The sequence below is a fragment of the Lynx canadensis genome, chromosome B1 (genome assembly GCF_007474595.2).
Source record: "Lynx canadensis isolate LIC74 chromosome B1, mLynCan4.pri.v2, whole genome shotgun sequence".
NCBI classification, from domain to species: Eukaryota; Metazoa; Chordata; class Mammalia; order Carnivora; family Felidae; genus Lynx; species Lynx canadensis.
The window spans coordinates 109,671,561-109,695,602 of NC_044306.2; the positions used below are offsets into that span (position 1 = coordinate 109,671,561).

The 24,042-nt window shown below is 36.9% G+C and overlaps 1 pseudogene; it reads right to left on the minus strand.

Annotated features, from left to right (window-relative positions):
* Positions 1-4,764: 4,764 nt before the first annotated feature.
* LOC115513021 overlaps positions 4,765-24,042 on the minus strand; it is a 54,672-nt pseudogene continuing 35,394 nt past the window's right edge.

The window sequence follows — 24,042 nt, forward strand, 5'->3', positions numbered from 1 at the left end:
TCTTTTAATACTTCTCTTTCCAGGCCCCTGATGAGCCAAACCATTTGCCATTTCCCAAGATGCCACATATGTACTAAACTTTAGTTTAGATATAGTAGTGGGTGACTCTGAAACATAGGGGCAGGGACAGAAGTAGATTGGCTACTGGGGTCTCATGTCATAGCAGATAATTGCAACCACTCACCTATGATCCTGACCAACATGGAATAGGAGGATTAGCACAACCATAGTAGGAAGTTGGAAGACTGAGAAAATCCTCTTTACCTAGTGGCTACTAGCTGACAACACAGATACTGGTTAAATAATTAAACAGAACAAAATAATTGTGTAAGTTATTTCAAAACGCTTATCAAAGATGTAGAAGGAAAAAAAATTCTAAGAACTCTTCAGTGTTCATTTGGTAGATGTTGTTACCTTAAAGTCAATTTATTTAAAACCAAACAAAACAAACTTTGAGACTCAGAGGTACGGCATGCCCATGTTTATATTTTTAGCACTGGAACATTTTCTCAATCTCAAACTTTGTAATCATCTGTGACTTTTATATCTCTTCAGATCCTACATTCAAGCAATGCTCATCATGTTTCCCTTAAAGAGGCTTCTGACATTTATTCATGATGCTTTCTTTTCATCTCTTGTTTCTGACTGCAGACCCTTATTTAATTTTTTTATTATGAACTAATGTTCTAATTGAGCTTTCCCTCTCTAAACAAGCCTGCCTACCCTGGCAAGATTAGTTTTTCTGAAAATCTATTTTCAACAGTAAACTTTTGACCCAAAATTATAAAATACATAAATAAAAATCTTCTTGTCAATTAAACAAGTTTAATTGTTTGTTTAATTTAAACAAGTTTAGAAGGAAATCCCTAAAGTGAGAAAGTTTATTTACAGCATGTTTGAGTGATTACTTTTTAAGCTGGGTACTTCAAAAAGGAGGCTTGTAACTTAGAAGCAAAAGACAAAGTCTCCAAAGAAAAACAGGAAAATGTCAGAAATGGTCATTCGCAAATGAAGAAGTATAAATAGACAATGCACAGAAAAGAAATTATAAGTTGATAATTATGAAAATGTAAATTAAAATACAACTCATGGGGCCCCTGGGAGGCTCAGTCTATTAACCATCCAACTCAATTTTGGCTCAGGTCATGATCTCACAGTCATAAGATTGAGCCCCAAGTCTTGCATTGGGTCTGTGCTGCTGGGTGCGGACCTACTTGGGATTCTCATTCTCCATCTCCCTCTGCCCTCTTGCCTCACTCACTTGCCTGCAGATGCGTGCATTCTCTGTCATAAAATGAAATGGAATAATGAAATGAAATGAAACATTAAAAAATAAAATAAAAATAAAATAAAATGAAATAAAATATTAAAAAATAAAATAACATATTAAAAAATATTAAAAAATAAAATAATAAAATAAAATAAAATAAAGCTCATTACCTTTCTATACTACCCAGAGAGGGATCCATATGGTGTTTCGGGTTCCTCTCATAAATTAAAGGGAAAGTTTCATAAGTTTGATGTCCCACAAACAAAAAAGGAAGATGTCCTCAAATCTGTTGCAGAAGGAACCCACTAAGATAGCAACAGACTTGACTTCCAAATGGAATAGTACATCAATAAATGAAAAGAGATAGCATCTATATCATAAACCTGAAAAGAACCTAGGAGAAGATTCTGTTGGCAGCTTGTATCATTGAAAGCTCAGCTGATATTCGTGGCATATTCTCCAGGAATACTGGCTGATGAGATGCACTAAAGTTCGCTCTTTGCCCCTGGAGCCACTTCTATTGCTGGCCACTCCACTCATGGAACCTTTCCCAGCCACATTCAGGCAGCCTTTTGGGAGCTGCGACTTCTAGTGGTTACTGGTCCTGGGGCCCACCAGCAGCCTCTCACAGGGGTATGTTGTGTTAATCTGCCTACCATTGCTCTCGGTAACACAGACTTTGCTCTGCACTATGAAGACACTGCCATGCCATGCAACAACAAGGGAGCTCATTCTGCAGGCCTGATATGGTAAATGCTGGCCCAGGGAGCTCTGAGCACATGTGACACCATCTTCCTTGAATATCCACAGGAGGTCATGCCTGTTCTCTACTTATAAAGATCATGAAGAGAGTGAAAAGGAAAATCAGGTGGAGATTGAACAGGCTGTAACCAAGAAGGAATTTAAGGGTGAATGGATTGCTCCAGCTCCCGAAATTTACTGCTAATTCAACCTAAAGTCTCTGACTAGTCTGAAGGTGTACAGGTTCCTTTTGTGCCTATTGAGTAGTTCCCTACTGAAGACTGAAGCACTCAACCTGTCACCAAAGACCGGTCTGCAACTCCCACTGCTCAGGCCACTGAATGGGTAGAAAGAGCCCCTGAAATTTTAAGTTCTTCTTCCACAGACTCTTGGCCAGAAATGTAAGTAAGGGTATTGAAATGTTTCTTAAAAAAAAAAAAAAAGAAAATTCAGCCCATTATTAACTGCTGTCATGTTGGTCAAGATTACAAAGAATGATAATATCCATTATTAGTGAAAGGGAGAAAACAGATCCCCTCATGAACACTACTGAATGGAATGTAAATTGATACAAAATTTTCTAGAGAAAAATTCCATAATATGTTCTTAAAACTTTTCAATTTTAAAAGATATGTTCTTTGATCTAGGATTTACAGTTTTAGAAATTTATCCTAAGAAATAATAATGCATTTGCCCAAGGTAGATCTATAAACATGCTTGTCTCAAAAGGATTTATGCCTGAAAAATGACACAGAAGAGAAAAACAAACAAGCTGGTTTAAAGAGCTGTGTAATCTTTATATGGTACAATACTGTGTGCAATCATCCAAATGATAAAATAGAATATATTATAAACGGGGAAATATATTTAGAGTCTTAGATAACAAAACAAAATAATAACTAATATGTAATTTATGAAATCATATAAAGAAAATATGTATAAATAGAAAAAAGTGTCGAGGTGCCTGCATGGCTCATTCGGTTAAGCGTCTGACTTCAGCTCAGGTCATGATCTTGCAGTTCGTGAGTTGGAGCCCCGCATTGGGCTCTGTGCTGACAGCTCAGAGCCTGGAGCCTGCTTCAGATTCTGTGTCTCCTTCTCTCTGCCCCTCCCCCACTTGCACTCTGTCTCTGTCTGTCTCTCTCAAAAATAAATAAACATTGAAAAAAAGAAAAGAAAAAAGTCTCAAAATATGTAACCAAAAATGCTAACAGGGTTTTCTCTAGTGATCTTTCTTTTTTAATTAAAAATACATCTTCTAAAATATGTAATATTTTATATAAAATGAGGTTTTTTAATTTTTATTTAGTTTTTTTAGAGACAGCATGTGCTTGTGGGGAGGGGCAGAGAGGGAGAGAGAAACCTAAGCAGGCTCCACACTGTCAGTGCAGAGCCCAATGAGGTGCTCAATCTCACAAACTGAGAGTTCATGACCTGAGCTGAGATCAAGAGTCGGATGCTCAACTGACTAAGCCACCCAGGTGCCCAAGTTTTTAATTGTAAAAATAAATGACTATTATTTGCACGCTAAAGAGAATACCTGAGGACCAGAATCCCTATAGATCCCGTTATCCTGTCATTTCTTCCTACTTCCTTTCCCTTCCACATAGCCAACCTGGGTCATTGAATTAACACAACCCACTTAGTCTGGAGGCTCTCACAGGGAGGACAGATATCCTGGCTGCATAGTAATTCTTCTGTATTTGTGTCCATGGCCCTCTTAAACATTCAGCTTCAGGAATGACATAAATAATGTCAACCAGATAAGCCAAATGCCAAATCTATCCAGATAATTAACAGGGTGATAGATTTTGAAGTTAAATCAACTGAAGCAGTGATATTTAAGGGTAGTGTATTGTTGTTCAAATGAAGGTTTTTTTGTAATGTCTTCTCCAGCCAGTTGTCTTTAATTAAACTTAAGAAACAGATAAAAATCCGTATTTAATCTTTTGAAAAATTAGAAGAATAACTAGTAGTTTCCACTTCTTGCTTCCAGTTATTGCCATTAAATTATATTCTCTTGGTATAACATATACATTTTAAAAAATCCCTAACACACACAAGTAACAAATCTATCAACATATATTTATAAACACAAACATAGCAATATATATACTATATAAGACAGGAATGGTATTTCTGAATGCTTTAATCATAAATGGCAGCAGGTATTATAAGCAAAAAAAGTTCCCAGAAGAAGATCAATCTTCATTTTTAGCACAGGATAACCTTTTGTTTTATGGTACACATTTCACAATATTAAAACAACCTGGTTTACCTGATTAAAGTCAGGGGTAAAAGGCCAATGTTAATGAGAAGCAACAATGTATGAAAAGCACCCTGGGGCCATGTATTGACCAGTTGGTGGAGGCCTAGTTTCAAAGTCCTACCCCTGCAGGGACAAGTTATCAAATCTTTTCCTGTGTAGATGTATCACGAATTTACATAGGGTGCCTGGGTGGCTCAGTCATTAAGCATCTGACTTAGGCTCAGGTCATGATCTCACAATTGGTGAGTTTGAGTCCCATATTGGGTGAGTCAGTGCCCTGCTTTGGGTGAGTTCCAGCCCTGTTTCCTGTAAACACATGAGCCCTAGGTGAGCGCAGCTTCTCTCTCTCTCTTTCTTTCTCTCTCTCTGTCTGCCCCTTGCTCACTTGCACTTTCTCTCTCTCTCTCTCTCTCTCTCTCAAAAAAAAAAAAAAAAAAAAGGTATTTACATAAAATTTTCAAAATGTGCATTCCCCTGTCTGGGTTTAAGGTACTCTAATGATAACCAATTTGGAGTAGAAGTGCTTCTTCCAAATCAGAATTAGGATTGTTTCCAAATTCAGCGAAAACAGCAGTCCTCTTCTGTGTCTTGACTTCAGGTGACTGCTGAACGACAAAATGTTTCCCTCTCTTGGTGCACCTTCTCAGCCTCCTGTTGATTCCACTGTTCAGAACTTTTTAACATGAATGTCAATTGTTTGCTGCCAGCCCTAGCTTCTGATACACTCAATGTCCCATTTTTTGCCTCAAATTTCAAGTGATCTTCAAGGGTTTTATTCATCAGCTTCTGCTTTGTGACAGAATCTTTGAAGCTTCTGAGTTCTCCTGTTTTGACATCATAAAACTGGGGCTTGAGGACTGTCTGCTGGTTCTCCCTAAGTCCTTCCTGCTGCTTTCTCCTCCTGGTGGAGAAGCCTGTTGTTTCCTGACCTTTTCAACCCATTTTTTTTTTTTTTTTATCATCTGAGATCTTAGAACTTTCTGCCTCACTCAGTTTTCCTTTCAGTTCTTCCTCCTCTTCTTTTTCATAAAGTATTTATTGCTCTAAGAGTCTTCTTCCTTCACTAATTTTTTAAACAACTGGATTCAAAAGCTTTAATTCTTTACTCTTTGTGTCTGCTTTGAAGTCAGTGTTCTCAAACAATTTTAAGCCAGTCATTGATGAGAATATTAGAAAGGCTCTTAATTTTTTTTTCCATGTAGATTTTCCTTCTCTTCCTCTCCCTCAATTATTAAGTGCCAGCTCTTTGTTAACCTTTGGCAATTTCCTTAAGTGGACTCTGTGCACATGGTCTATCTTCTGTCAGATCTTACCTTTCCTATATTCTTCATAAGCAAATGGCTTTACCATCAATTTTACCTGTGACAGTCTTACATCCATGAAAAATCCATGCATATATGCTTCATGAAAAGGTGATCTAATGAGATGTATGAGCCCTAAATTTTCAAAGTCTGTCTTGATGACAAATGTGTAATCATCATGAACTGTGCTTTCAAAATTCTTATAATTCTTCTGTCAAGTTTCCTAAAAAGACACACCACCTGGTAGCAGGACCTAAAACTAGATGACCAGTTTATTATAAAAGGATATAACTCAAGAACAGCCACATGAAAGAGATACATAGGGCATTGTAGAGCAAAAGGGCTCAGATCTTCCATGCCCCCTCCTAGTATGACACTTCTTGAATCTCCACATGTTCCTAACCCAACAGCTCCAAGGATAACGTGTTTTTGTGAACCAAAACATGAAACACGGATGTCATATATAAAAGTATACTTATGGGAAAAAAAATTAAAAAAAAATAAAAGCAAACTTATGGCTACAGTGAAGCAGCTTATTTTAAATCTGCATTTCTTCTGATAGTCTGGGACAGATGATTGATTTAGAAGCATCTTCAGAAAATGCTGGAAAAACTGCTTTTCATCTTATGTTTATTACCACCCCCAGGCCTTCAGAAACAATGTGAAAAATTAGGGTAAGCAGTTCTTAAGAATTTGAGAGTATCAGGACAAAAAAAAATCAATAGAGTAATGTTTTAAATTAGCAAATATTTCAACATTTTCAAAATGAAATAGGACTGAGAAGGAATGTGACTGTTTTAAATGCATACCATACGCTAGGTACTTTCTTATATATTAACTTCTTGAGGATACATATCCACTTCATAGGATATATATAGAAAAGAGTTTAGTCTAGCTAGTTTAGCAGAAATACTAAAGGAAATTAAATATCTCCTAGAATCTCTGGAAGAGTTGGAACAGAACCAGACTTGGATGCTGCACTGACAGGAATGGTACAGAGAGGAAAAAACTCTCAAATAGGACTTAAAAATGAAAATTATTCTGAGAAGTTTAAAAAGCATAATGGAAATTATTATTAGCATCATTAGAAACTAAAAGTCCATTAGAAAACATAGTGAATAACTTCTCTCAACTTTCACATGATTGATCTTCATCTAATTTCATGGCCATTGTAGGTAACTAAAAGCAATATGTGTCCTTCACACTTGCTGACATTGATTCTAGTTCTAATGATGATTAAGTAAGTGTTGCAAATTACAAGACAGTCACCAAAGTGATTATCAGTAGTAGATTGCATTATTTGCTCAGAATTATTTGTCCCCTCCCCAACTTTGTCATGCTTCCCCATTGGCAGGGAATATATCCTCTTGCCACACTGACATTGGTTTAGTAACATGACTTGCTTTGGTCTATGGAGTATAAGGGGATGTGATATACATTTGTTCAAGTAAAAGTTTTATTTTATTTTTTTACTGTTTTTGTTTGTTTTGTTTTGTTTTTTAAGTAGAACCCAATGCAGGGTTTGAACTCAGGACCCTGAGATCAAGACTTGAGCTGAGATCAAGAGTCTGAGCTCAACCAACTAAGCCACAGCCACCCATGTACTCCCAAGTAGAAGTTTTACATGTTTTGTCTGGATTGGCTCTGTCCCACCTGAGAAGCTGTTCTTTGCCATGAGAACATCATGTCACAGATGGTGGCTCCTCATTCAGAAGGGATCCAGGAACGAGAGGACTCATGGGCCTGGGCCGAACCCAGTAGAACCCAGCAGAGAACAACCTTCAAATTATATCCACAACAATAAAAAAATGTGCATTGTGGAAAGTGGCGCAATTTTGTTGCTGACATTCACAAAAGTTGGCTAATATACAGGTAAGCACAACTTTTTTAAGTGGGATCAAATTTAGAAGTCACAAATTTAAAGGGAAAATTCCTAAGATTAAATTAGTACTGAATTTTGCTTCCAGATACCAACCCAAGTAATTTGTTTCTCCCAGGAAAAAGATCTTTTAGCAAAAGGAGAAATATATTCCACAGAGACTTCAATCTCGTAAAAGAAAATATATAGTGTGTATTTCACTTTTTATATAATACATGAACACCTTTGGAAAATTTATTAAGTTGTATAATATTTTATTAATCATAATCAGTTTCAGATAAAAAAAATAAAATTGAATGTAGAATTCAGAAGAAATGACAATTAGTATGAATTTGCTTTAAAACAATTTCTATGAACTAAACATCATTATTTCTGGGTATGTTCAAATATAAGACAAAGGGTTTTTTTTTTCCTCCTAAAATATTAACCCTCAGACAACAGCATATAGTTACTTTACATCCAAGTCTCACAAAGTCTACTTATTGCTGGTCCTCTCTCAGTTCCCTAAATTCTGACTAACCAAGTACTATTTAGGAAAAAGACACATTAGTCTGAAACCACACAGGTCAGTACTAGTATGCAGTGATTAATTAGTTGGTGAGAAAGCAAGAGAAAAATTTTGATACTACAGATTTCTTCATTATTCTAGTGTGTATGACTTCACAACTGCAAGAATTTGATTGTAAATAAACCTTTTAAAATTTACTTAAAAAGCAAAGCAGAAAATGGTTGTGTTGGAGAAATCATGAATGCATATACACATAGGACAATATAAAAACCAAATGTACTCATATTTTTTGATTGTATACTTTTAGGATAAATTTTCCAGTGAGAACATCATATACAGATCCAAAAGGGGTCTTAGCTAAAAAAAAAAAAATGTGGACCAATAAAATAATGTGCACTCAACAAATGCATTAGAGGATTCAACAAGGAACTCTAATGATGATAAGACTGTTTTAGAAGATGCACATGGAAAGCTTGACTAAAATATTTTCAAGAAATGTGAAAAAGTGTATTTCTATATTAAAATGTAATTATATAATGTGATTTTGACTATACTTCATAACTTATTTAACAAATTAAATATTAAAAGTTGATATTTAATCATTTTATATACATAATTTAAAAAACTCCTTTTGAATCGTCCCCTCGGGAAAATGGGGGTTAATTCATAGTAGGAATGTATGGTATCTAACTCCATTCTGACCCATTTCCCTTTAATATTGACTAACTACTGTTACTAAATCTCTCATAATTTTCCCATCCAAGATAATTTCACTCATTCACTAATCAATTAAAAAGTCTAGAATGCAGTTTACAAGAAAAAAATGTCCATTTTTTTCTAACACCAGAAGCCTAAAGATTCAACGGAAAGGCAGAGGTCTTATTTAATCATTCTAACTTTTGTGATTATTTTTACTTTTGATTAATGAAGAAGCAGCTAGAATTCAAGAGCCAAAGGGTAAGCTGTCACCTCAGGCTCAGATCAACCCTTTGCTAATTAGGACATTGCTGAGCCCAGTTAGACAAGTAATGATTTGACTGCTGTCATTAGTAAAAGGGGGCAGCTAAGTTGGTTTCTTAAACCACATTTTAAACTGAATTTTCATTAAATCCATAAAGGCACATTTATTTGAAAAATGGCAAAAACAACAAAAGGAAGACTACATAATTCCCTTTCGGGATCTTTTCCCCCCATGGTTTTAAAATTCCAAAATTAGAGGTTGACTTTTACTAATAGGACACACAAATGGAAATTACTTTCCCATTGACATGTGACTGGATTGATATGAGCCCATGTAGGTTAATCCTTCCAGAATAATAGTTAACAGGACTGTCAAAGTTATATCAGAAAATTACACTCTTGTCCTCTCCAGAAAAACATGGCAGAAATAAGAAAATCCAGGGGCACGAAGGTGGCTCAGTCTGTTAAGTGTTTGACTCTTGATTTTAGTTCAGGTCATGATCTCATGGTCATTAGATGGAGCCCCACATTGGGTTCTGCACTAGGTGTGGAGCCTGCTTGAGATTCTCTCTCTCCCTCTTCCTTTGCCCCTCTCCCACTCATGCTCTCTTTCTCTCGAAAAGAAAAGAAAAGAAAAGAAAAAAGAAAAAAATTGGGAATAAGATAATCCAAGATAATCCAATAAATCTCTTGGAGCCTACCTGCAAAAATTTAACTCTGACCCCTTCAGGTTAGCTTTGTCCAATATTTTAAATATTTAAAGGATTAGTCTTTTAAAGAAGCACTTGTGCTTTTGGACAACTTGATCTAAAAATAATTTAAAAATTAAGTATGTGTATAAATTTGATTGGTTCCTACTCTCACCTTCAATCTCTTTTCTTTTTTTCTTTTTTTTTTTTTTCAACGTTTATTTATTTTTGGGACAGCGAGAGACAGAGCATGAACGGGGGAGGGGCAGAGAGAGAGGGAGACACAGAATCGGAAACAGGCTCCAGGCTCTGAGCCATCAGCCCAGAGCCTGACGCGGGGCTCGAACTCACGGACCGCGAGATCGTGACCTGGCTGAAGTCGGACGCTTAACCGACTGCGCCACCCAGGCGCCCCTTCAATCTCTTTTCTTGAGCAACCAATTCCCAGGCCAGACAAATCATCCCCAGCTACTAATCCCTTGTTTTTTCATATCTGTAGGAGAGGTATCATACATGCCTGATGACTGTGCTCTGGTGCTTTGCTCTTTGAAGTGTGGTCTGTGGTCAAGCTCACAGAAAAGCTGACTAGAAATGTACTTACAGGCTGCACTCAGACCCACTGTATTAGATTCTGCATTTTGAAGATGATTGGTTTGCACTTTTAAAGTCTGAGAAACATTCCTCTTGGTATTTCTTTATTGTTACTCTTTAAAAATATAGATTTTAGCCCAAGCTGCACAGTAGAATCACCTGAGAGACTTTCAAAATCTCCAGCCCTTTGCCCAGGCCTTACATCTGACTATATCAGAATCACTAAAGCTGGTCCAAGGCATCAGAACATTTTAAAGATCCCCAGATGGTCCCAATGTGAAACCAAGGTTCAAATCCTTTAGTGTGAATCAAAATCACGTGGTGGGATTCTTAAAACAGATTCTGGCCTCCAGATGCCCAGCATTTCTGACTTAATAGTAATGGGTGGGGTCTAAGATGTTGTATCTTGAATAAGTTCCACATTGCCAGTGTTTGCTGCCCTAGTGGCCAAGCTTTGAGAAATATGAACTTAGAGGATATGACTCAAAGGTAGAAATTTCAAAAATCATTGCCTAGGAAAAAGTTTCCAGCCTATCTCCTGCTATCATCTTATAAATAAATTCATGAACTCAGTATTTATGATGCATTTGACACCCTGAACTTTTTTTCTGAAAACGTGTATCACTACCATTCTCCAGAAACCCAAACACAGAGACACAACATGAACTTTTACCAACACCCACAACAACTTCACTTTTAAAAAGTCAAACTTCATGTTAGATAGATATTCTTGAACACAGCACAAAAACACTTGCCAATGTGTTCTTCCCTCTGGATTTTTCATACCACTAAATGACATTGCCACTTACCTCAGCTATCTAATCTATCAGGCATCAGAGCCATCTTTGATTATTTTTTCTCTTTTACTTTATGTACAATATGCCAACAAGTTCTACTGATCATTTTCCTGTAACACCTTTAATCATATCTTCACCTTACCCTATTATCCAGGAGCAATCAGTTTAGTCTCTATCTCCTCACAGATGATTGTACTTCTCTCTAGCCTCACCCAGTCAGGCACTGACTGCATTCTTAAAATATAAACTGCTTTGCACACACAAATCTTGCTCTCACAATCAAGAGGTGACGATAGTTCTCATAAAATAAAATCCAAAATAAATATGGCATTCAGAAGAATACTTCTACAAATTCATCTTCTCCTTCAGTCCATCTTTCCATTCTGTCTCCCACAACTTTTCTTCATAAGTCTGCTGAATTTCCAAGCCCACTGAATCTCTTATGAGTCCACAAACATGCTATTTATTTCACTTATATATATATATGAATATATGTATATACATATAAATACAAACATGTATAACCAGAATAAATATACAGAATATATTATACATATTCTATACAGTATTAGAATATATACAGTATTACATATGTATGCAACTAGAATACATAATCTATATTCTATGTAGTTCTATACACTTCTGTTATGTATAAGTAGAAACCCTCTATTCATTGTTCTTTAAAAATCCAACTCAGTCTTCAAGACTCAGATCTCTTATTGCTTCAAATGTAAAGTCTTCTTTAATACTCTCAAGTAGAATTAATAACTCATCCCATTTTGCCATTTTACATTTTGCGATTATAAGTTTTACATCAATATGTCTTTCTTCATTCATAATAGTAACCCTCACAGCATTTAGAAATATGTGGCTCTCAATAAAAATTGTTGAATTTATTATTATATAAGTGACGTAATTATCATCAAATAATAATTTCCTGTCCTTCAAGAGTTTACTGTGCCTCACTTTAAGCACATACAAAAAAGAAAGCATCAGGGAAAATTCACTGTCTAGTGGATGTGGGCAATTCTTTTCCATTAGAAGTTCATGTGGATTAGATAATCTAGATAATCTACTGCCATATCAGTTGCTCCAATTTTGCAATAAAAGAATAAGTTCCAAGTCACCAATTGGGATTCTGAAGCCATTTTGACCTATTTCTATTATGAGAAAAAATTGGATAGGATAAGCATGGAGAAGACTTATTTTTTCTTTAGGTAAGAACTATCCTGTGATCATTGAAAATAATTTTTTTAATGATCTGTTTTTTGTCAGTTTCAAATACAGTTCTTTCATATACATTTTCACATCAGCATTGAAATTAAGGGAGAAAAATTTCCTGTTCTTTCAGTTGAAGAGACTGCGGTATGGGAAAGCTAAATAATTTCCACGTCAGGTAATTAGTGACAAGATTAAGATAGCTAGTAGTCTGCTTCTTGACACACCAGAATACTTTACAGCCAATAGTTGATTTTCATTTCAATTATGTGTCTAATTTACAGCATGCTGAGAGAATGACAGGCAATAGGACAGGTTTGTTATGCCACTGAAGTTCAGAACTGGAGGACTCCACTACAGAATTAAAGTAAAACCAACTTGATAGAAATATATTAAACTAGCAAAAATGTACAAATTACCAATAGTAATTTAGTAATTTTATTATTTAAGTAAATGTTTAGTAATTACTAAATAGTAACTTAATAAACATATTTCAAGAAAAACAAGTGAATCTTACTGTCATTTGTTATACACCACAATTAAATGTCAGCATGAACCACAGAAGAAAAAAATGCTTTGAGTTCAGAAGTTACTAGGATAATATTGTGAAGTAATCACATAAATTAATTTAGAAACCAAATTTATACATGACAACTAAATACAGTGAGTGATTTCAGATTTATGTATGAATCAGTAAAAAGTGCATTTGTGGAATTCCACTAATCCAAATCCAAATTCAAATTCAATTTGGAAACATTTGAGTGAAATTTCTTGATGGGTTGTTGGTATTACATTGATTTAATTTCCTAATTATGATTATTGTACTATGGTTGTGTAAGATGCTAAAATTTATGGAAGCTTTGTAAATTTGATTAATCTGATATTATTTCAAAATTAAAAGTTAAAAACTATAAAATATTAAAATCAACTTAAATGTACATTAAAAAAAGAAACAACCAAATTATGCATAATTTAGGTAATAGGTAAGAATATGTGTGTGTGTATGTGTGTGCATATATCCTCATAAAGTTTATTATATCCTTCCTTGCCTTAATAAAGACAATATATTAAATGTATTGAGCCTTTACTTGATAACTTGGGACAATCATTTTACATTTGTGGACTACAGTATGGAACCATTTCTTCTCCTCCTACCCCTTCCTTGACTTAATACTATGTGTAAGGCATATCTTGCCTTTTTACCAAAATTTCTACCAGAAATCTATGTTGTTCTAATTGCTCCTATGTCATTTTCTCTTATGACCTGGCACCCATTATTACTATCAGACTTTTTATTTCTTTGTTAGCCCATGGCTTTTTTCTACTTTCCTGCTGTAAATTTGAATGGACTTGAGGATTACAAGATTTCAGAAAACCAAGCCATAGAATTATCATAAAAATATTGTCAAATACAGAGATCTGCTTTATTCGTTTTCACCCAAGAAACTAGTAGGAGAAGAAAACCCAATGAAAGAACTGGATACACCCCAAGGATGGTCAGCCAGGCCAGAGAGACTCTGATTTGGCCTAAAAAACCCATCCTGGACTATTCTGAGTATCTTGGATTTGGGGGAAAGATGTGACCTTGTGGGAGATTACAACATGGGGGTTCCCTATTTTGGGAAGAAAACAGACTTTATATATGAGGCAAGTCCTGAGTTTAGGGGTGAAGGTTTAAAGGAGCCACTCTCTGAGAGGATGAGATGAGGACTGTACTTGAGATGGAAATAAGACTAACAAGATAGTCACCCCATGCAGGATCTTTTAGAGGTTATAAAGATTTATCTTGAACATCAGCATCCGGTCTTAGGTTTCTTGTCCATCCCCATATCATTATTCCAGATTACAATTCCCTCTGGTTATCATAAAACCTTCAGTGAATCTGTAACCTGTTGTTCTTGGTAGAGTTATGAGAAATTATGGGAGGGCAGTAAAGATAAGTGGGACTTTCCGTATATGACAACTGCAGTATGATAAAAGGAGGATAGTGGCACTAGTGTTCTGGGGGCAATTATAGGAAAGTGAGTGGTGGCCCTAGGCCATGCTGAGAGTGGTAAGGAACAAAAGGCTATGTGGAAAAGCAATTGCTGCTTGTTTTAACTCAGGAAATACATGAAATATACCCTTTTTACTGACAACTATACCATATAAAGATGACCCTTATAGATGAGGTTACATGTTATAATCTGAGCTATAATAAATAGACTTTATGACCACACTTTATTTTATTAACTTCACTTAAGTGTTTTACTGATTTGTTCAAGATTACTTCAGAAGTCTGAGGTTGTTGTAAAGCTCCCCCTTTTTTTTAGTGGCCACTTTACAGTCATATAGCTTTACCAAAAACTAGACAAAAGACAACAATCTGGGGTACTCTGGAAAGTGTCTACTGCTTGAGATTTACACAGTTAACCACACACATGCATGTACACACACACACACACACACACAAGGACTTCATAAAGAATATTCAGGTTGTGCTCTAAATCATTGCCCTATTTTTATAATATGCACATTTAGATATTTTGCTGGTCTAAATTATCCTTATCTGTTAAAGGCATTCATTGTGCTCTTCCTAAGCAAATTGTTGTAATAAATATTTAAATGTCTAAGGTAGGTTACAGTACATTAGAGTTACATTTTGAGATCATATTATTTCTCTCTGGGAGCTTTTACAATCTATTAGAGAAGTGCAGTCTAGGTATTATTAATCATTAACTAGAATAAATTGAAGGACCGTACTAAAATTGCAACACAAGGATTAGTTCTCTCCCAGGAATTAGAAAATAGAATAAGAGTTTGAAATTCTTGGTATCTTTGAGTATGTCTCTATTTGGAACTGAACCTGTTATTTTTGTGTCTATTGCTGTACTAACTGTCTAATATGGCAGCCACTAACCATATATGGTTATTTGAATATAAATTTAAATTATGATTAAATAAAATTAAAATGTTCCTTAGTCACATGAGCCATATTTCAAATTCTCAACAGCTGCATTTGACCAGGGGCTAACATATTTAACAGTGCAGATTTAGAACATTTCCAACATCTCAGGAAATTCTATTGAATAGTGCTAGTGTATAGTACGATTTTCCTTTTTTCCCTTTTCTTTTACATTGTCCAGGTACACATTAAAATGTAAGCCATTATTGCAACATTTGGGAATGGCATATCCCAGTATTCTGGCTAGCTAAAATGGAAAACAGTTTAGTAATATAAACACATTTTTTCCTCATTTTCTTTCTTGGACTTAAGACAAAATAAAGTTTAAATGCCTTCTGAGTTCATTCAGTCCTCATGTATAGCCAGGTTATGACCGTGCTCCTGAGAAAAGGAAATCCACTTGTTTATTCTTTACATATGTTGTACATGCTTATATGGTATATTTTTCTTGGATTCACAGAGTCTTTGGGAATGATAATGTCCAATTTGGGAAATAAAACACAGTTATAACAAAAGTACATCCCCATCGCCTTCTAAGGAACAGGAGTGCATAGATATCCATACTTGCTCATGGAAGCATCAAATAGTTCCATGAATTAGAGATCCTTGTACTAACCTTCAGTCCTCTTCTGTGAATTCACAATGGGTATCAAATTTAAATAGCTCCCAGCTTCTCACCATGTCATCATTAGGACAAATATAAGGTCTTTGTTTGTATTATTTCCTTCCTCTTCCCCAGGTAATTACATTTTGAATATGCAATCAAGATTAGAAACTACCTTCATTCAGAGATGTGATTTAGTTAAATAGGAAAACTTAGTACAACCAAGTAAGAAATACTCTATTTGGAGATGAGAACTCTGTTAATCGAGTTGAGGCATTATCACTAATGTAATGAGCAGTGGATGTACAGATTTTAGTTTGAGCTCTAACTCTAGTTGGAGTCCTAGAGTAAATAAAACACAACCAAGATTTTGCAAGATTCTAGGGAGCTGCTGAAAAAAAGAAATACATCAGAGGTTTAGCTGTGGATTATTTGTGCCTAAAGTACTCAGCAACCAGGTTTTCCAACCAGACTGGAAAACAATGCCATCTGAGAATCACTAATTTGAACTATCAGTATGTCTTGAAGGCAGCGGCCAAGCTATTGAACTTTCCTGTGACCATGTGTCCCTGATCCAGTCCTTGGCCTCCATGTGTGTTTCCTCATTAGTCATCTTATGTTACATTAATTATTTTCAGAAGTCTGGTTGGCCCAAAACCACAACTTCAGTGTCTCACATAAAGATCCTAGGACTATCATTGAATATATGTCATGTTGCACTCACCTTGAATACTGAGAAGTTAAGATTTGATGTTGTATGAATGAGTTCCTTATATGTGGTCAAGAACATATAAGGAACCCATCCATACAAATCCCAATTGTTGTTCCTGCTGATAGATTATTGGGGAGGAAAAAATTAGCTTAGGGAAGCTACCTCAGGCAAATTTGTGGCAGAAACACTGCCTCAAATTACCTCTCACAGCCTTATATATTCACATCACTTCATGACAATGCTTGAGATACTACCAATAGAACGTTAGTGGGCAAAAGAAACTTTTCTTGGGGTGCCTGGGTGGCTCAGTTGGTTGAACATCCGACTTCGGCTCAGGTCATGATCTCACAGCTTGTGAGTTCCAGCCCCGGGTCAGGTTCTGTGCTGACAGCTCGGAGTCTGCAGCCTTCTTCAGATTCTGTGCCTCCCTCTCTCTCTGCCCCAACCCACTCACATTCTGTCTCTCTCTCAAAAATAAATAAACATCAAAAAAAATTAAAAAAAAGAAACTTTTCTTTTTCATCATAGGAAATCTTCTCAGAAGGCTAAAATGATCAGTACAATAAGTGTGGAAATTATTTTAACTAAATTGTCCTTTTACAAAGACCTTGCACATATCATCTAAACCATGGGAGCACTCGGATTGTTAAACATAAGGGTGGGAAATCAAATCAGTTGGAAAACTAGTTTGCTTCAGGAGCATTTTATTTATTCTGCAGTCCAGAATAGGGATGTTCAGTGGTATAACAGAAGACAGTGACTAGGAGTTGCTATAGGATTGTTCCTTATATACCTTATCTGTGATTTGGCAGGCCCAAAGACCCTGTGAGTAGCTAGGGGAATCAAGGAATACTGATGAACAAATTGTCTTGGTCCTCTATGACAGTCCCACACATGCAAATATTAGTAAGCACCTAAATCACTTAAGCCTAACAACAAAAAAAAAGAAAGACTTATTAACTGGGAAAAGAGTAGGCTCATCCTTATATACCATATACGGTGTATATAAGGCCATCTCATATACAATATATTTAAACATGTAAAAGTTATACATTAGAATAATAAACTATTAATACAAATATTTCCCTCTAGATAAATATATCTTCTTAATTAAAAAATTAAAATATGTGTAAAATCCTTGTTTTTTTAATGTTTAGTTATTTTTTTTCCTTTTTTTTTACATTAGTCTTTATTTTATTTTTTTTATATATATATATGAAATTTATTGACAAATTGGTTTCCATACAACACCCAGTGCTCATCCCAAAAGGTGCCCTCCTCAATACCCATCACCCACCCTCCCCTCCCTCCCACCCCCCATCAACCCTCAGTTTGTTCTCAGTTTTTAACAGTCTCTTATGCTTTGGCTCTCTCCCACTCTAACCTCTTTTTTTTTTTTTTTCCTTCCCCTCCCCCATGGGTTCCTGTTGAGTTTCTCAGGATCCACATAAGAGTGAAACCATATGGTATCTGTCTTTCTCTGTATGGCTTATTTCACTTAGCATTAACTCTCCAGTTCCATCTACGTTGCTACAAAAGGCCATATTTCATTTTTTCTCATTGCTACATAGTATTCCAATGTGTATATAAACCACAATTTCTTTATCCATTCATCAGTTGATGGACATTTAGGCTCTTTCCATAATTTGGCTATTGTTGAGAGTGCTGCTATGAACATTGGGGTACAAGTGCCCCTATGCATCAGTACTCCTGTATCCCTTGGGTAAATTCCTAGCAGTGCTATTGCTGGGTCATAGGGTAGGTCTATTTTTAATTTTCTGAGGAACCTCCACACTGCTTTCCAGAGCGGCTGCACCAATTTGCATTCCCACCAACAGTGCAAGAGGGTTCCCGTTTCTCCACATCCTCTCCAGCATCTATAGTCTCCTGATTTGTTCATTTTGGCCACTCTGACTGGCGTGAGGTGATACCTGAGTGTGGTTTTGATTTGTATTTCCCTGATAAGGAGCGACACTGAACATCTTTTCATGTGCCTGTTGGCCATCTGGATGTCTTCTTTAGAGAAGTGTCTATTCATGTTTTCTGCCCATTTCTTCACTGGGTTATTTGTTTTTCAGGTGTGGAGTTTGGTGAGCTCTTTATAGATTTTAGATACTAGCCCTTTGTCTGATATGTCATTTGCAAATATCTTTTCCCATTCCGTTGGTTGCCTTTTAGTTTTGTTGGTTGTTTCCTTTGCTGTGCAGAGGCTTTTTATCTTCATAAGGTCCCAGTAATTCACTTTTGCTTTTAATTCCCTTGCCTTTGGGGATGTGTCGAGTAAGAGATTGCTACGGCTAAGGTCAGAGAGGTCTTTTCCTGCTTTCTCCTCTAAGGTTTTGATGGTTTCCTGTCTCACATTTAGGTCCTTTATCCATTTTGAGTTTATTTTTGTAAATGGTGTGAGAAAGTGGTCTAGTTTCAACCTTCTGCATGTTGCTGTCCAGTTCTCCCACCACCATTTGTTAAAGAGGCTGTCTTTTTTCCATTGGATGTTCTTTCCTGCTTTGTCAAAGATGAGTTGGCCATACGTTTGTGGGTCTAGTTCTGGGGTTTCTATTCTATTCCATTGGTCTGTGTGTCTGTTTTTGTGCCAATACCATGCTGTCTTGATGATGACAGCTTTGTAGTAGAGGCTAAAGTCTGGGATTGTGATGCCTCCTGCTTTGGTCTTCTTCTTCAAAATTCCTTTGGCTATTCAGGGCCTTTTGTGGTTCCATATGAATTTTAGGATTGCTTGTTTTAATTTCGAGAAGAATGCTGGTGCAATTTTGATTGGGATTGCATTGAATGTGTAGATAGCTTTGGGTAGTATTGACATTTTGACAATATTTATTTTTCCAATCCATGAGCAGGGAATGTCTTTCCATTTCTTTAAATCTTCTTCAATTACCTTCATAAGCTTTCTATAGTTTTCAGCATACAGATCCTTTACATCTTTGGTTAGATTTATTCCTAGGTATTTTATGCTTCTTGGTGCAATTGTGAATGGGATCAGTTTCTTTATTTGTCTTTCTGTTGCTTCATTGTTGGTGTATAAGAATGCAACTGATTTCTGTACATTGATTTTGTATCCTGCAACTTTGCTGAATTCATGTATCAGTTCTAGCAGACTTTTGGTGGAGTCTATCGGATTTTCCATGTATAATATCATGTCATCTGCAAAAAGCGAAAGCTTGACTTCATCTTTGCCAATTTGGATGCATTTGATTTCCTTTTGTTGTCTGATTGCTGACGCTAGAACTTCCAGCACTATGTTAAACAACAGCAGTGAGAGTGGGCATCCCTGTCGTGTTCCTGATCTCAGGGAAAAAGCTCTCAGTTTTTCCCCGTTGAGGATGATGTTAGCTGTGGGCTTTTCATAAATGGCTTTTATGATCTTTAAGTATGTTCCTTCTATCCCGACTTTCTCAAGGGTTTTTATTAAGAAAGGGTGCTGGATTTTGTCAAAGGCCTTTTCTGCATCGATTGACAGGATCATATGTTTCTTCTCTTTTTTTTTGTTAATGTGATGTATCACGTTGATTGATTTGCGAATGTTGAACCAGCCCTGCATCCCAGGAATGAATCCCACTTGATCATGGTGAATAATTCTTTTTATATGCTGTTGAATTCGATTTGCTAGTATCTTATTGAGAATTTTTGCATCCATATTCATCAGGGATATTGGCCTGTAGTTCTCTTTTTTGACTGGGTCTCTGTCTGGTTTAGGAATCAAAGTAATACTGGCTTCATAGAATGAGTCTGGAAGTTTTCCTTCCCTTTCTATTTCTTGGAATAGCTTGAGAAGGATAGGTATTATCTCTGCTTTAAACGTCTGGTAGAACTCCCCTGGGAAGCCATCTGGTCCTGGACTCTTATTTGTTGGGAGATTTTTGATAACCGATTCAATTTCTTCGCTGGTTATGGGTCTGTTCAAACTTTCTCTTTCCTCCTGATTGAGTTTTGGAAGAGTGTGGGTGTTCAGGAATGTGTCCATTTCTTCCAGGTTGTCCAATTTGTTGGCATATAATTTTTCATAGTATTCCCTGATAATTGTTTGTATCTCTGAGGGATTGGTTGTAATCATTCCATTTTCATTCATGATTTTATCTATTTGGGTCATCTCCCTTTTCTTTTTGAGAAGCCTGGTCAATTTTGTTTATTTTTCCAAAAAACCAACTCTTGGTTTCGTTGATCTGCTCTACAGTTTTTTTAGATTCTATATTGTTTATTTCTGCTCTGATCTTTATTATTTCTCTTCTTCTGCTGGGTTTAGGCTGCCTTTGCTGTTCTGCTTCTATTTCCTTTAGGTGTGCTGTTAGATTTTGTATTTGGGATTTTTCTTGTTTCTTGAGATAGGCCTGGATTGCAATGTATTTTCCTCTCAGGACTGCCTTCGCTGCGTCCCAAAGCGTTTGGATTGTTGTATTTTCATTTTCGTTTGTTTCCATATATTTTTTGATTTCTTCTCTAATTGCCTGGTTGATCCACTCATTCGTTAGTAGGGTGTTCTTTAACCTCCATGCTTTTGGAGGTTTTCCAGACTTTTTCCTGTGGTTGATTTCAAGCTTCATAGCATTGTGGTCTGAAAGTATGCATGGTATAATTTCAATTCTTGTAAACTTATGAAGGGCTGTTTTGTGACCCAGTATATGATCTATCTTGGAGAATGTTCCATGTGCACTGGAGAAGAAAGTATATTCTGTTGCTTTGGGATGCAGAGTTCTAAATATATCTGTCAAGTCCATCTGATCCAATGTCTCATTCAGGGCCCTTGTTTCTTTATTGACCGTGTGTCTAGATGATCTATCCATTTCTGTAAGTGGGGTGTTAAAGTCCTCTGCAATGACCACATTCTTATCAATAAGGTTGCTTCTGTTTATGAGTAATTGTTTTATATACTTGGGGGCTCCAGTATTTGGTGCATAGACATTTATAATTGTTAGCTCTTCCTGATGGATAGACCCTGTAACTATTATATAATGTCCTTCTTCATCTCTTGTTACAGCCTTTAATTTAAAGTCTAGTTTGTCTGATATAAGTATGGCTACTCCAGCTTTCTTTTGGCTTCCAGTAGCATGATCAATAGTTCTCCATCCCCTCACTCTCAATCTAAAGGTGTCCTCAGGTCTAAAATGAGTCTCTTGTAGACAGCAAATAGATGGGTCTTGTTTTTTTATCCATTCTGATACCCTATGTCTTTTGGTTGGCGCATTTAATCCATTTACATTCAGTGTTATTATAGAAAGATACGGGTTTAGAGTCATTGTGATGTCTGTATGTCTTATGCTTGTAGTGATGTCTCTGGTACTTTGTCTCACAGGGTCCCCCTTAGGATCTCTTGTACGGCTGGTTTAGTGGTGACAAATTCCTTCAGTTTTTGTTTGTTTGGGAAGACCTTTATCTCTCCTTCTATTCTAAATGACAGACTTGCTGGATAAAGGATTCTCGGCTGCATATTTTTGCTGTCTAGCACCCTGAAAATCTCGTGCCAATTCTTTCTGGCCTGCCAAGTTTCAAAAGAGAGATCCGTCACGAGTCTTATAGGTCTCCCTTTATATGTGAGGGCACGTTTACCCCTTGCTGCTTTCAGAATTTTCTCTTTATCCTTGTATTTTGCCAGTTTCACTACGATATGTCGTGCAGAAGATCGATTCAAGTTACGTCTGAAGGGAGTTCTCTGTGCCTCTTGGATTTCAATGCCTTTTTCCTTCCCCAGTTCAGGGAAGTTCTCAGCTATGATTTCTTCAAGTACCCCTTCAGCACCTTTCCCTCTCTCTTCCTCCTCTGGAATACCAATTATGCGTATATTATTTCTTTTTAGTGTATCACTTAGTTCTCTAATTTTCCCCTCATACTCCTGGATTTTTTTATCTCTCTTTTTCTCAGCTTCCTCTTTTTCCATAACTTTATCTTCTAGTTCACCTATTCTCTCCTCTGCCTCTTCCATCCGAGCTGTGGTGGTTTCCATTTTGTTTTGCATTTCCTTTAAAGCGTTTTTCAGCTCCTTGTGACTGTTCCTTAGTCCCTTGATCTCTGTAGCAAGAGATTCTCTGCTGTCCTGTATACTGTTTTCAAGCCCAGCGATTAATTTTATGACTATTATTCTAAATTCACTTTCTGTTATATTATTTAAATCCTTTTTGATCAGCTCATTAGCTGTTGTTATTTCCTGGAGATTCTTCTGAGGGGAATTCTTCCGCTTGGTCATTTTGGATAGTCCCTGGTGTGGTGAGGACCTGCAGGGCACTTCCCCTGTGCTGTGGTGTATAACTGGAGTTGGTGGGCGGGGCCGCTGTCTGACCTGATGTCTGTCCCCAGCCCACTGCTGGGGCCACAGTCAGACTGGGGTGTGCCTTCTCTTCCCCTCTCCTAGGGGCGGGATTCCCTGTGGGGTGGTGTGGCCTGTCTGGGCTACTTGCATACTGCCAGGCTTGTGATGCTGGGGATCTGGCGTATTAGCTGGGGTGGGTAGGCAAGGTGCACGGCGGCAGGGGGGCAGGCTTAGCTCGCTTCTCCTTAGGTGATCCACATCAGGAGGGGCCCCTCTTCTGTTGGCCTCTCGTCTGCACTTGGGTCTGGCGACTCCGTTCTCCTAATCCTCTGGCTGTTTTCTGGGTTATTTTGGCAGGTGTAGGTGGAATCTAAGTGATCAGCAGGACGCGCGGTGAGCCCAGCGTCCTCCTACGCCGCCATCTTCCCTCCAATCCCTTTTTTTTTTTTTTCTAAAGAAAGATGCTATGGGAATGCAAGCTGGTGCAGCCACTCTGAGGCTAGCGCCGCAGTCCCCCGTCGCTACCGCACCGGAGCCCAACACCCTGCTTCCGGGGTCAAATCCGGCAGGGAGCTGTTTAGTTATTTTTGAGAGAGAGAGAGAGAGAGAGAGAGAGAGAGAGAGAGCATGAGTGGGGGAGGGGCAGAGAGAGGGAGACAGAATCTGAAGCAGGTTCCAGGCTCTAAGCTGTCAGCACAGAGCCTGACAAGAAGCTCAAACTCGTGAACCGCGAGATCATGACCTGGGCCAAAGTTGGATGCTTAACTGACTGAGCCACTTAGGCACCAATAAAATCCTTGCTTTTCTGTTACTGAAAGTTGGCACACAAAAAAAGTCAAAGATAACTAAATCAATTATTATTTCTCACTGTTGTTCTATTGATGAGACAGCAATGTTTGAGTAATAAATGAAATGTTAATAATTTGTAAGTGATGTTATGTTTTTCCCATAAAATTTATTTCTTGTCTTACATACAGCAAAATCACTATTCTGTAATAATCAAGATATTCATGTAACATTTTTGTCCCTGTGGTAGGCAGAATTCTAAGCCCCCTAAATTCTTAGCCCCTGGTGTAGGTACCAGTGGCTTCCAGTTATTGCATTCAAACAAACACTAATTGAAATATTGCTGGGAAGGGATTTTGCAAATGTAATTAAGACCCAAAATCAGCTGACAGATAATAGGCAGATTATTTGCATGGACCTGATATAATCATATGATTCCTTTAAAAGCTGAGGGCTGGTGAAAGAGGAAGTCAGAAAGAATCAAAGCATGAGAAGAATTTTTTGTATCATTATCAAC